Source organism: Pantherophis guttatus, chromosome 17 (assembly GCF_059756535.1).
Source record: "Pantherophis guttatus breed Tessera chromosome 17, ASM5975653v1, whole genome shotgun sequence".
Taxonomy (NCBI): Eukaryota; Metazoa; Chordata; class Lepidosauria; order Squamata; family Colubridae; genus Pantherophis; species Pantherophis guttatus.
The window spans coordinates 6,962,786-6,977,500 of record NC_142079.1 but is presented as its reverse complement, the minus strand read 5'-3'; the positions used below and the strand labels follow the sequence as shown (position 1 = coordinate 6,977,500).

Below are 14,715 nucleotides of genomic sequence, written 5' to 3'. Positions count from 1 at the left end.
TCTGATGTTGAGACTCTAGAAAGAGTGCAGAGAAGAGCAACCAGGATGATGAGGGGGCTGGAAGCTAAAACCTACGATGAATGGTTGCAGGAACTGGGCATGGCTAGTCTAGTGAAGAGAAGGACCAGGGGAGACAGGATAGCATCTTCCAATATTTGAGGGGCTGCCACAGAGAGGAGGTGGTCAAGCTATTTTCCAAAGTACCTGAAGGCCAGACAAGGAATAATGGATGGAAACTGAACAAGGAGAGATTCAACCTGGAAACAAGGAAGAACTTTCTGACAGTGAGAACAATCAACCCATGGAACAGAAGTTGCCTTCGGAAGTTGTGGGAGCTTCATCACCGGAGGCTTTCAAGAAGAGATTGGAGTGCCATCTGTCAGAAAGGGTGTAGGGTCTCTTGCTTGGGTGGGGATGTTGGACTAGATGACCTACAAGGTCCCTTCCAACTCGGTTAATCTGTTTCCACTGGGGAAAAGATAGAACATAGAATAACAGAAGGGACTTTGGAGGTCTTGTAGACCAACCCCCTGCCCACGGCAGCAGGAGATCCTATAGGATTCCGGACAAATGGCTGTCCAGTCTGTTCTTGAAAACCTCCATGGATGGAGCACCCACAACTTTAGACTGTCAATTTAGAGTTTAGACTGTCAACTTTAGATTGTCAACTTTAGACCGTCAGCTTTAGACCATCAACTTTAGATGGTTAGCTTTAGATGGTCAATTTTAGATGGTCAGCTTTAGACCATCAACTTTAGATGGTTAGCTTTAGATGGTCAATTTTAGATGGTCAGCTTTAGACCATCAGCGTTAGATGGTTAGCTTTAGATTGTCAATTTTAGATGGTCAACTTTGGATGGTCAGCTTTAGACTATCAGCTTTAGATGGTCAACTAGATGGTCAGCTTTAGACAGTCAAATTTAGATGGTCAGCTTTAGATGATCAACTTTAGATGGTCAACTTTGGATGGTCAACTATAGATAGTCAGCTTTGGACAGCCAACTTTAGACCTACAAATTTGGACTGTCTACACAGGTAGATCTGTTAGAAATGAAAAAGACTTTAGTCCAAATGCTTTATGTCACCTCCACAGTTAACATTTTATCTCTATCTGAAGAGCTTCCACATCTGAAAACCTATTATGGACTCACTCCGGTCAGGATGGGTTACAAATTCACAACTTCAGTTCACCATTGATCTCCATTCTCTCTCTCTCTCTCTCTCTCTCTCTCTCTCTCTCTCTCTCTCTCTCTCTCTCTCTCCCTCTCTCTCTCTCTCTCTCTCTCTCTCTCTCTCTCTCTCTCTCTCTCCTTCTTCTTCTTCTTCTCCCCCCCCTCTCATTTTTTTTACTTTTTTTTTTTTAATGATCTCCAAATCTAGGCTAAGATCGCCCATAAGCCCCGGTCAACACAAACAGTCTATTTGGATTGTTATGGGGATAGTAGTCTCAGCTTTACCATCACCTCCTTTGGCTCTATTGATCATGGCACATGATGTATTTGTTGACAGAGGGTCTGCTCTGGTGGGAAGGGGAAAAGAGAAAAAAATTCACCATAAGATTAAAACATATGACGGAACATATGAAACATACGGAGGCGAAAACATATGAAGAACGGTTGTAGGAGTTGGTTGTGTCTAGTCTAGTGAAACCCTAGTGAATTGAATCCCTAGTGCCGCGTAACAGGGTGAGCTCCCATGACTTGTCCCAGCTTCTGCCAACCTAGCAGTTCGAAAGCACGTAAAAAAAATGCAAGTAGAAAAACAGGGACCACCTTTGGTAGGAAGGTAACAGCGTTCCGTGGGCCTTTGGCGTTGAGTCATGCCGGCCACATGACCACGGAGACGTCTTCGGACAGCGCTGGCTCTTCGGCTTTGAAATGGAGATGCGCACCGCCCCTTAGAGTCAGGAACGCCTAGCACATATGTGCGAGGGGAACCTTTACCTTTAATCTCCCTTTATTTTGTCAGTAAATTTAAATTTAACACAAAAAATTCCAGTTGCGAACTGCCCAAATTTTGATCCCACAACTCTGGGGATGCTTGTAACAGTCGTGAATGCGAGGATCCGTCCTAGGTTCCTTTTTTTTTCCCAGTGCAGTTTTAACTTCACATGGTCACTAAACGGGTATTTGTAAGTTGAGGACTTACCTGTGGTACAGCATGATCAATGTGGTCCATTTCTCTCCCCCTCTGGTTGTTTAACTGGTAATTTGCCAGATTGTGGAGATCGTTATGGAAAATAAAACCGAGGTTGCCTAGCAACATCAGGGCAATTTTATGGCGTTCCGGGCAAGGTGCTGGATTTTTCCAGTTGTCAGGTATGTATCTTCTCTGCTTCTGACCTATTGGATCTTCTGTGCCTCCCTGAAGGAGTGGAGAACAGTCCATAAATAATCCAAAGAATTAAAGCCAGAAATCTGTCAGCAAAACAATCAAGAGTTTTTTTTGCCACCTGATGGGGGAGTTCAGTGATTTGGAAATCGTAGCATTTCTCCTCCTGAGAAACAACAGGAGAAGTTAGAGCAACAAAGACGAGAAGAAAACTGAGATCACCCCTTCCTCCACTGAACAGAATAGGATGGGATAGGATAGGATAGGATAGGATAGGATAGGTGTCAGCACTTCAAACTGCATTTACTCTAGTGCTGACATAAGGCACTAGGCTGCAATACTGTATATTGGGAGAATGTGAGTTCTAGTCCTAATTTAGAAATAGAAATAGAATAACAGAGTTGGAAGGGACCTTGGAGGTCTTCTAGTCCAACCCCCTGCCCTGCCCAGGCAGGAAACTCTACACCACTTCAGACAAATGGTTATCTAATCTCTTCTTAAAAACTTCCAGTGTTGGAGCATTCACAACTTCTGGAGGCAAGTCGTTCCACTGGTTAATTGTTCCAACGGTCAGGAAATTTCTCCTTAGTTCTAAGTTGCTTCTCTCTTTGGTTACCTTCCACCCATTGCTTCTTGTCCTGCCTTCAGGTGCTTTGGAGAAGAGCTTGACTCCCTCTTCTTTGGGGCAACCCCCTCAATGACTGGGGGACTGCTATTATGTCACCCGTTAGTCCTTCTCTTCCTTAGGTTAGGCTTGGCTTAGACATTTCTTTTTGGACTGGTTCCAAAGCAGTAAATCACAACCCAATAAACCACATTGCAGGCACCAGGCACCTGATAAAGTGACCTTCTGGACCGTCTACCTTTTAATCAAAAATTGTTCATCTGGAAAGGTTCTGATTTATGGCAAACCAAATAGCTTTGCAGCCATTAGACCCTGCTGGTTTGCTGTCTTTTGAACAGTAGAGGGCGCTATAGGATAACGGAAATTCAGAGGTGAACCGCAACTTATTTTAAATAAGACAGATATATTTTATACAGATAGAGAGAGACAGAGAGACAGAGAGACAGAGAGAGCGAGAGAGATGATAGATAGATAGATGATAGATAGTTAGAGATTGAGATAGATAGATGATAGATAGATGATAAAGAGATAGATAATAGACAGATAGATGATAGACAGATAGAAAGATTATATAGATAGATAGATGATAGGTGATAGAGAGATAGATAGATGATAGATAGATAGATAGATGATAGAGAGATAAGAGATAGATGATAGATAGATAGATAAATAGATAGATAGATGATAGGTGATAGAAAGATAGATGATAGATAGATGATAGATAGATGATAGATTAGATAGATAGATGATAGAGAGATAGAGATAAATGATAGATAGATGATAGATAGATCGAGATAGATAGATAGATATAGATAGATAATAGATAATTAGAGATAGATAGATGATAGATAGATGATAGCGAGATAGATAGATAGATGATAGAGATAGATAGATAGATAGATTATAGATAGATAGATGATAGATAGGTGATAGAGAGATAGAGAGATAGAGAGATGATAGAGAGATAGAGATAGATGACAGACAGACAGACAGACAGACAGACAGACAGACAGACAGACAGACAGATAGATAGATAGATAGATAGATAGATAGATTTCATTGAAAAGAACAGATTCTGGGTTGTATGGTAGATTTTCAATCCAATTGCCATGGATTCCTGCCCATCAGGAACTGTAAGTCGATCAACTGATTACGTTCCACCAAGTTCCTGTTGATTTTTAGGGACTGCATAGATATTCTCCATGGCGATCTGTCCCTAACTTGGTCCTTCAGCCATTGAATAGCGCACTCGTCTTGGTCACTGTAATTGAATCCATCCCCCTTGGTGCCGGTCATTTTCGTCTACTTTTTCCTTCCACCTTTCTCAGAATCTTTGCATAAGGGTCTTTGCATCATGTGTCCAAAGTAGGGAGATTTGAGCCTGGCTCTTTGTGTCTTAAGGGAGATCTATGGGCTGATGAGTTCAATGATCCATTTTTGTTTTTTCTTGACTGTCCACAGTAGCCTTAGGAGTCTTCCCCAGCACCAAAAGCTCAAAGGAATCAATACTCATCCTAGCCTTCTTTTTCAGGCTCTAGTTATGGTTTCCTTAGAGTGCTACAGGGAATACCGTAATTTGAATAATTTAGATCTTTGTTGGTATATAGACTCATCATGGCATCTGACTATCTGTGATGACCTGGGGCATGGCACAGAGACAACACAGTCAGCTGACAGTTCAAACTACCCCTTTATTGCTCCAACTTTCCTTCAAATGCTTCCACGTTTCTGGCAAGTCCCAGAGCAAAGTGATCACACACACACACACACCCATCCAGCAGCCTCTGGCTGCAAATAGTCCAGCACAATGCTGTGAGCACAATGGCTGCAAAGCAAGAAATCCAACAGGGCAAGGGAATAAGTCAATGAGTTCAGGAAGCAAAGGAACAAGGCAATTAATCCAGGAAGCAAGGAAGAAAGCAAGAAGTCCAGGAGACTTCAAACGTCAGCGACGGCACACAACACTCCATGAATTCAGTGTTTGTTCCCGACAAATGCACCTCCCCACAGCGTCTCCTTAAGTCTCAGTCCCCAGGTGTGCCTTGTGAAGAGGGGCGGAGCGCTCTCCTCCTGAGTAGTGGGGTCAGCCTGTGCTGTTCCTGCCTTCTCTCCACTCTCCGTGCTTGAGGATCAGGAGGGGGTGGTCCTTACTCATCGCCTGTCTCTCATGTTCACTGCTTAGACTCTCTTGGTCATCCTGCCCCTGTTTCTCCCTGCCTACAAGCTGACCCAATCCTCAAAGTCCCTGGCCTGACTCGGCTCGCTCCTTCCCACATTCCTCCAAAACCAACGAAGCCTCGATCTCCGTCGACTCCAGGTCTTGCTCATCTTCCTCCGCGGATTCAGGCTCCGACGCGGAGGCACGACACTATCTTTAGGGCAAAACTCTTCTGAAAATCTTGCCAGGAGAACTGAAGGGACAATCCAGGGAGTTGCCAGGAATTATAAGTAGAAGTTCAGAAAGGCAAGGCGAACGCTTCCCTTTCCTAGCATCTAAGGCAGTGTTTCTTCAACCTTGGCAGCTTTAAGGTATGCAAGCTGGCTGGGCAAATTTTGGGAATCAAAGTCCAAAGAACTTAAAGTTGCCAAGTTTGAAAAATACTGATGGGAAGCCATGCGTGCTTGGCTTCCAATGATGCGTCTTCATGCCACTGCTGATGGTTTCCCCCCGCCCCCTCCTCTCTTTTAGGATCCAAATATCCCACGCCTAAGAGGAAACAGCAAGCAGGCAACAGCTTCCATTCCTATTACATACAAAAATAATAAGAGGCTTGTAGACTAAATCATAAGAGGAATAATGAAGGGAACTGGATATGTCTAGCCTAACGAAGAGAAGTCTTAGAGGGTAACATGATAGCAGTTTTCCAAAATAAGAGAGTTGGAAGGGACCTTGTAGGTCATCTAGTCCACACACAGGAGAGTATTTCCAGTACTTGAGGGGCTGTCACTGAAATGAGGGGGGTCAATGTATCTTCCAAAGCACCCAAGGGCAGGACAAGAAGCAATGGATGGAAACCAGGGGTGAAATCCAGCAGGTTCTGACAGGTTCTGGAGAACCGGTAGAGGAAATTTTGAGCAGTTCGGAGAACCAGTAGTGGAAATTTTGAGCAGTTTGGAAAACCAGCAAATACCACCTCTGGCTGGCCCCAGAGTAGGGTGGGAATGGAGATTTTGCAGTATCCTTCCCCTGGAGCAGGGAAGGGATGGGGATTTTGCAGTATCCTTCCCCTGGAGTGGGGAGGGAATGGAGATTTTGCAGTATCCTTCCCCCAGGAGTCGGGAGGGAATGGGGATTTTACACTATCCTTCCCCTGGAGTGGGGTGGGAATGGAGATTTTGCAGTATCCTTCCCCCAGGAGTCGGGAGGGAATGGGGATTTTACACTATCCTTCCCCTGGAGTGGGGTGGGAATGGAGATTTTGCAATATCCTTCCCCTGGAGTGGGGTGGGAATAGAGATTTTGCAGTATCCTTCCCCCAGGAGTCAGGAGGGAATGGGGATTTTACAATATCCTTCCCCTGGAGTGGAGTGGGAATGGAGTTTTTGCAGTATCCTTCCCCTGCCACGCCCACCAAGCCACGCCCACAGAACCGGTAGTAAAAAAATTTGGATTTCACCACTGCCTCGGAAGTCTTCTAGGCCAGCTCCCCTGCTCAATCAGGAGACCCGATACCATTCCGGACTAATGGCTGTCCAATCTCCTTCTTGAAAACCTCCATATCCGTGAAGTTTTCTTCTAAACAGCATGGAACCAGCCGGAGACTTTCCTCCAAAACTTCCCATCCAGCCCGCATCCTCAAGATTTCCTAGCGATCTGTATCCATCCGATGTGACCTTCCCAAAATCTCTTTCGCCACTGTCAAAGCGTGAATCAGCTCCGGGGAAACTGTAATTAATTAGAGGTGAATGAATCTTGCTTTCCATGGTGCATACTCTCAAAGAAAGAAAACCCGAAGTATATATTCTAAGAAACATTTTATTATAAAAGTACAAAACTAGCTAACTACATCTTACCGGCAGTTTTATCACACAGACGGACAAAGGAAAGAAGAGCCTGTAATACAGTGGACTAAAGCACTGTTATTAACATCTGCAGCTTGCAATTACTGCAAGTTCGAATCTCCCCAGGCTCAAGGTTGACTCAGCCTTCCATCCTTTCAGAGGTAGGTGAAATGAGGACCCAGATTGTAGGGGCAATAAGCTGACTTTGTATAAATATACAAAAGAGCCTTGGTAGTACAGGGGTTTAAGGCACCCTGTTATTAAGCTTATTAAGCTTATTAAGACCAGCTGCCTGCAATTACTGCAGGGTTCGAATCTCGCCAAGGCTCAAGGTTGACTCAGCCTTCCATCCTTTCTAAGGTAGGTGAAATGAGGACCCAGTTGTGGGGGCAATAAGCTGACTTTGTATAAATATATACAAAAAGGATGAAGGCTATTGCTGAGCACATTGTAAGCCGCCCTGAGTCTCCGGAGAAGGGCGGCATATAAATTAAAGCAAAAAAAAAAAAAAAAAGTTAGAAAAGAAAGAATGTAGACAGGCGCAGTAGCCCAATGTCTCACAAGACCAGCCTTATCTTAGCTACAGATAAGTTCCCTGGCAAGGCTACCGTAAGTCTTAGAATGGGAGCTCAGCTGGCAAACACTTAACGCAGTGACAATGCCACTGTCCGTTAAAATCCCCCATTGCGCTATCAAACGAACCCAAATATTTTGCCCTTCCTTTGTTTTATGTCAGGGGAGGACCGAGATTGGGGGGGGGGAGAGACAGGAGAAAGTGGAGCTTCCAGGAATGAGGCGAGGAAGAGATTAAATTTTGTCTGGCTGCGTTGATTTCACGCTAACCAAGCTGGCAGAACCGAAGCAGCCAACTGTATGACGTCCTGGGAAAAATCCCGATACAACTTTATGCTCTGCTCCTGTTCAGCAAAGAGCCTTTTTACGTTAAAAGGGAAGAAATCTTTCTCCATAATTATACTTCCCGTCGCATTTGATTCTTCCCTCGGCTGCTTTTCCTTCCTGGCTTCCTTCAGGCATGACATTAAATTTATCACTCATAAAAAAAAAAAAAAGAGAGAGAGAGAGAGAGGAAAACAGTTTGCATGTAGCTCAGCTGTCCATTTTTACCAGAGATTCTCCTTAGGGTTCTTCTCTCTTAGAGAAGAGACACTTTGGGCTATCTGACTTGAAGCTGGCAAGCAAAACTTTAGCTTTCTTTAAAAAAAAAAATCAAGGCTCTAGTCTTCATGATTATGAAGATTGGCTGCGAATGGAAGAAGCTCTTCTTGATTCCTGTACAAGAATAATAGAATAGAATAGAATTTTTACCGGCCAAGTGGGATTGGACACACAAGGAATTTGTCTTTGGTGCACACACTCTCAGTGTACATAAAAGAATAGAATAGAATAGAAATAAGGAGTAGAGTAGAATAGAATAGTATAGAATAGAATAGAATAGAATAGTATAGAATAGAATAGAATAGAATAGAATAGAATAGAATAGAAATAAGGAGTAGAATAGAATAGTATAGTATAGAATAGAATAGAATAGAATAGATTAGAATAGAATAGAATAGAATAGAATAGAATAGAATAGAATAGAATAGAATAGAATAGAAATAAGGAGTAGAATAGAATAGAATAGTATAGACTAGACTAGACTAGACTAGACTAGAATAGAATAGAATAGAATAGATTAGAATAGAATAGAAATAAGGAGTAGAGTAGAATAGAATAGAATAGAATAGAATAGAATAGAATAGAATAGAATAGAATAAAAATAAGGAGTAAAGTAGAGTAGAGTAGAAAATAAATAGAATAGAATGGAATGGAATGGAATAGAATAGAATAGAATAGAATAGAATAGAATAGAATAGAATAGAATAGAATAGAATAGATTTTTATTGGCCAAGTGTGATTGAACACACAAGGAATTTGTCTTAGGTGTATATGCTCTCAGTGTACATAAGGAGAATAAAATACATTCATCAAGAATAAAAAGATATAACACTTAGTGATAGTCAAGGTTACTAATAAGCTATCAAATCATACTAGGAAACAAATAAAAACAATATAAATTAAAAGATACAGGCAGCATGGTTATAGTCATAGGTGGGAAGAGAGAGATACTAGTAAGGAAGAGAAGAAGAATAGTAGTACAGTCTTAATAAATAGTTTGACAGTGTTGTGGGAATTAGTCTTTAAGCAGAGTGATGGCATTTGGGAAAAAACTGTCCTTGTGTCTAGTTGTTTTGGTGTGCAGTGCTCTATAGCCTCGTTTTGAGGGTAGGAGTTGAAACAATTTATCTTTAGCAAATCCTAGCTTAGTGTATTGTGAGAATGCAGTAGATGGGTGTGAATGTGTGTATCATCCTAGCCTGCTTTTCTTTCAAAGACACGGCATTGGAGGAAAAACTCAAAGAGTCCACGAAAGCGGACTAATACTCTGTAGATGTTGGATGTCGATTTTTGTTGAGTATACCTTTGCCGCGCGTCTATGCTTGTGTGTCCCTTTTTAACAGCAAGTTTCTAATTGTTGAGACAGCGGCTCTTGAGCATCAAGCCAGCTCCCACCCACCCACCTCCAATCCCATCTCCCCATGTTTCCAGAGATAAGGAGATTCGGCTGAGATTTAATATCCCCAGACATGGAGACTTCTTCAAATGCAATCTTGAAATACCGGCTGCTTCCTCTTTAAAACGCTTTGCATCTTTCTTTCTTTCTTTTTTTTAAAGTTGCAAGAGATGGAAGAGTCAAGACTGATATTAATAAATTAGGATTAGGGGCAATGTCAGTATCAGTTAATGAGTCATTAATTAGGGCCATTCAATTTCCTAGGACATATCTCCACGGGGAATAATGCGCTGGCGGGAGTCAGGGAGGGGAAGGTAGGGCGTTCGTAGGCTTCCTTCAATCTGGCAGGGAGAAAGAAGCAAAAATGTCTGATATTTCTGCATCTAGATATGGCAGGGAATACGATTCATTTCCTTCCAGGTGTTTGGGACTACAGCTCCCATCTTGCCGTCTGGGTATGAAGCCGAGAAGAGCACAGTTTTCCTACTCCTCCGTTAGGGCATATTATTAAAAAAAAATGTCGAGACTCTGGAAAGAGTGCAGAAAAGAGCAACAAAGATGATTAGCGGACTGGAGGCTAAAACATATGAAAAACAGTTGCAGGAATTGGGTATGTCTACTTTAATGACGTGGTGGGACGCAGTGGCTCAGTGGCTAAGATGCTGAGCTTGTCAATCAAAAGGTCAGCAGTTCAGCGGTTTGACTCCCTAGTGCCACATAACGGGGTGAGCTCCCGTGACTTGTCCCAGCTTCTGCCAACCTAGCAGTTTGAAAGCATGTAAAAAATGCAAGTAGAAAAATAAGTACCACCTTTGGTGGGAAGGGAACAGCGTTCCGTGCGCCTTTGGTGTTGAGTCATGCCAGCCACATGACCACGGAGACGTCTTTGGACAGCGCTGGCTCTTCGGCTTTGAAACGGAGATGAGCACTGCCCCCTAGAGTCAGGAACGACTAGCACATAGGTGCAAGGGGAACCTTTACCTAAATGAAGAGAAGGCTTAGGGGATGACATGATAGCAGTCTTCCAATATCTGAGGGGCTGCCAGAAAGAAGAGGGGGTCAACTTATCCTCCAAAGCACCTGAAAGGCAGGACAAGAAGCAACGGATGGAAACGAATCAGGGAGAAAATCAACCTAGAACTAAGGAGGAATTTCCTGACAGTGAGAACAATTAATCAGTGGAACAACTTGCCTCCAGAGGTTGTGGATGCTCCAACACTGGAAGTTTTTAAGAAGATGTTGGACAACCATTTATCTGAAGTGGTGTAGGGTATCTTGCCTAAGCAGGGGGTTGGACTAGAAGACCTCCAAGGGCCCTTCCAACTCTATTATTTTCTTAAGCCATCAAATTTGGGCTGTCAGAAGTTCAGTTCGGATCTCCTTCTCAATCACACTGTGGTTTGGTTTGGGGTTAATGCAATATGTGAATCTAGCAAGGATTGCAAGTCATGGTTTATTACTTCAGTCCATGTGCACTTTGTGGTTTATTTAACAAACGGCGATGAACCTACCAGAGCTTATAATGAACTGAGAACTTAATTTAAGTCTCTGTGTAAGCCCTCCTTAAGGAGCTGTTAAAAAAAATCAGAGAGTGCGATCTTGGGTTCTTTTGTTGGGTTGGGAATTTGGCTATTAAAAAACTGTAAATAAAGAGTAAGGAAATGATGCGAGATCTCTCTAACGGAGAACTGCATGGCCCTTTTTGAAAATGCAAATGTGGTTTTTTTTTTTACCCCAAGGCTGGGTTTGAGCGGAAGAAAGATAGAAAGAAAGAAAGGAAAAGGTGATTCAATCTCCCTTCTTTTGTTTTCAGAGCAGCTGCAGGACTTTTTAAAGTATGCCAACATTCGTTGCCTTTTCCTACAACTGTTGTCATTTGGTTTGGTAAAATAGGCATGCCCTTTTCAGTACTTCTGTCCATGGTAAGGACACAAATGTATGTATGTATGTATGTATGTATGTATGTATGTATGAAGGTAGGTAGGAAGGAAGGAAGGAAGGAAGGAAGGAAGAAGGGAGGGGAGGGAAGAGAAGGAAAGGAAAGGGGAGAACGTAAGGAAAGGAAAGGAAAAAGAAAAGGAGAAGGAGGAGAGGGGAAATGAGAAAGGAAAGGAAGGGAAAGCAAAGGAAAGAGGAAAGAGGAAAGGAAAAAGGGAGGGAAAGGAAAGGAGAAGGAGGAGAGGGGAAAGGAGAAAGGAAAGGAAGGGAAAGGAAAGGAAAGAGGAAAGGAAAGGAAAAAGGGAGGGAAAGGAAAGGAGGAGGAGAGGGGAAAGGAGAAAGGAAAGGAAGTAAGAAAGGAAAGAGGAAGGGAAAGGGAAAAGGAAAAGGGAGGGAAAGAAAAGGAGAAGGAGGAGAGGGGAAAGGAGAAAGGAAAGGAACGGAAAGGAAGGGAAAGGAAAGGAAAAAGGGAGGGAAAGGAAAGGAGGAGGAGGAGAAGGGGAGAAAGGAGAAAGGAAAGGAAGTAAGAAAGGAAAGAGGAAGGGAAAGGAAAGAAAAGAAAAGAAAGGAAGAAGAGGAAAGGAAGGAAAGGAAAGGAAAAAAGAAAGAGGAAAGGAAAAGAAATCTCACGGTTTGCCGAGGCCCTTTTCTCTTGGGCTAATTAAATAAACCTGCCCGTGAAGATGGACAAGTGAGACAGAAGATGGATATCAGGGCGCTTAACAAGTGAACGAACGGGAGGCTGCATGGACTTCACGCCCGTGTTCGTAGGCTTTACGGTTCCGTGCCATGAAGGAAAAGGTCACCGGTGTCGCCACGCTCTCCGTTCCCCAGGATGGCTGCTTGGCAGATGAGCTTTCCACGCCTGCCCCAGTGACGGATGTCGGGAGCTGGGAGCAGAGGACGTCTGTCAGCGGAGAACGGCATACATACATATCCTCATTCCCCCCCCACTCCCACTCCCACCCCCCCCACTCCCCCGTTTTTCCCCCTAGAGATTCATCCAGCTCCCCAAACTTCTGTGCCTGCGATTTTGGCAAACGGGGTTGGCTTCTCCACCCTTGGCTGGCAGAGATGGAAATTATTAATAACGGAAAGGAATACGCTTCCTCCTCTCCTTTCTTTTCATATCGCTCCTCAATCCATCACTTTGACACGGGGGAGGGGGAGGGGGAAACCAACCCCCTCCCCAGTTTTTATTTCTCCCTGCCCCACGTTTGGGCTGTAGGGAAGAGGGGGTTCATTGGGGGGGGCCCTTCGTGATCTCAGCACACCCCTCGAACGTTACTTAAACGCAGGATATTATTAAGCACGAGAGAGAGAGAGAGAGAGAGAGAGAGGAGCCTATTGGAATGGGAGGGCCAGGCCGATTAATCAAGTTTTTGAGCGCATGAATGTGATTGTCAGAAATATATCCTGAAAAATGCCAGGGTTGGGGGGGGCAGGAAAGGAGGATGTTTGGGAGAGGGGGGAGAAGAGAGAGAGAATGCAGAAATCCATTACTTCTCCAGATGAAGAGGGTGAGGATGGGGCCAGAAAGATGGGATCCCATTTGTCATTTTTATGAAACGGCTAATGCCTCTTCATTAGGATGTACCCAGATCAGCGGCCGGAAAGCAGGGAATGAGACTGCTGTGCAGGCGGGCGAAAGGTTTATCTTGATTGGGGTGTGTGTGAGTGTGTGTATTTTTATTTTTTTATTTTATTTTATTTTAATTTGATTTATATGCTGCCCTTCTCCGGAGACTCAGGGCGGCTTACAGTGCGTTAAGCAATAGCCTTCATACTTTTGTATATTTTATACAAAGTCAGCTTATTGCCCCCATAATCTGGGTCCTCATTTTACCTACCTTAGAAAGGATGGAAGGCTGAGTCAACCTTGAGCCTGGTGAGATTTGAACTTGCAGTAATTGCAGGCAGTAGATGTAAGTGGATGTTAATTAGTCTGCTGAGCCACCAGCTTGTTTGTAATGGGGTTGTACAGCATGACTTTCCAACAGTCCATTTGGAGACCGTTCAAAGTTAAAGGTGAAGGTTCCCCTCGCACGTATGTGCTAGAGTCGTTCCAGACTCTAGGGGGCGGTGCTCATCTCCGTTTCAAAGCCAAAGAGCCAGCGCTGTCCGAAGACGTCTCCGTGGTCATGTGGCCGGCATGACGCAACGCCAAAGGCACACGGAACACTGTTTCCTTCCCACCGAAGGTGGTACTTATTTTTCTAGTTGCATTTTTTACCTGCTTTCGAACTGCTAGGTTGGCAGAAGCTGGGAGAAGTCACGGGAACTCACCCCGTTACGCGGCACTAGGGATTCGAACCGCTGAACTGCCGACCTTTCGATCGACAAGCTCAGCCTCTTAGCCACTGAGCCACCACCTCCCTCTACATATATAATACACATACGCAATACACAAACCCTCCTTGGAACATGATAGATTTATTCTGGACTGAGACCACAGGCTGGACATCATTCCTGTGGATAAATCCATTCTCAAGGGCCCCACCCAACTCTTTTCTTCTGTCCTCCTTTCTGCCTGTCGTCCGATTAATGACTCGTGCTGTTGAAATCGTTTAATTTTATGGACATGCAAAAAAAAAATCTGGTGTTGGGCCACCTGTCCACTTAGACAAACTCTTAGAGGAATCTCTCATCATCCGAGCAACACGAGGCCAGACACAACAGACCGTAATGGGAGGGTTCAAGGGGAGCCTTCAGCTGTTCAGCACTTCATTTGGTTACTTTTATGACTGCGCAAATGACCGACGATGGGAAAGGCCATCTGGGATGGAGAAGTCAACCTGGTGACTCACCCCTGTTGAATTAGGCGACGGGGTTCGAGAGTCTTATTTTGGGTTCGGAAGGGTTTTTTTTTTAATGTACATTCAAGAGCCGGGCCGGCGCAGTGGTTACAATGCAGGATTGCCGGCTAATTCTGCCCACTGCCAGGACTTCGATCCTGACTGGCTGAAGGTCGACTCAGCCTTCCATCCTTCCGAGATGGGTCAAATGAGGACCCAGATTGTTGGGGACAAGAGGCTGACTCTGGAAACCACTTAGAGAGGGCTGTAAAAGCAGTGTGAAGTGGTATATAAGTCTAAGTGCTATTCTGTTCTGTTCTGTTCTGTCCTGTCCTGTCCTGTCCTATTCCATTCCATTCCATTCCATTCTCTCTTCTCTTCTCTTCTCTTCTCTTCTCTTCTCTTCTCTTCTCTTCTCTTCTCTTCTCTTCTCTTCTCTTCTATTCTATTCT

General features: G+C 44.0%; 1 protein-coding gene across 2 annotated transcripts in view; it reads left to right on the top strand.

Annotated features, from left to right (window-relative positions):
- Positions 1-14,715, top strand: part of KSR2 (kinase suppressor of ras 2) — a 187,356-nt gene that overhangs the window by 32,660 nt on the left and 139,981 nt on the right. The window lies entirely within an intron of this gene.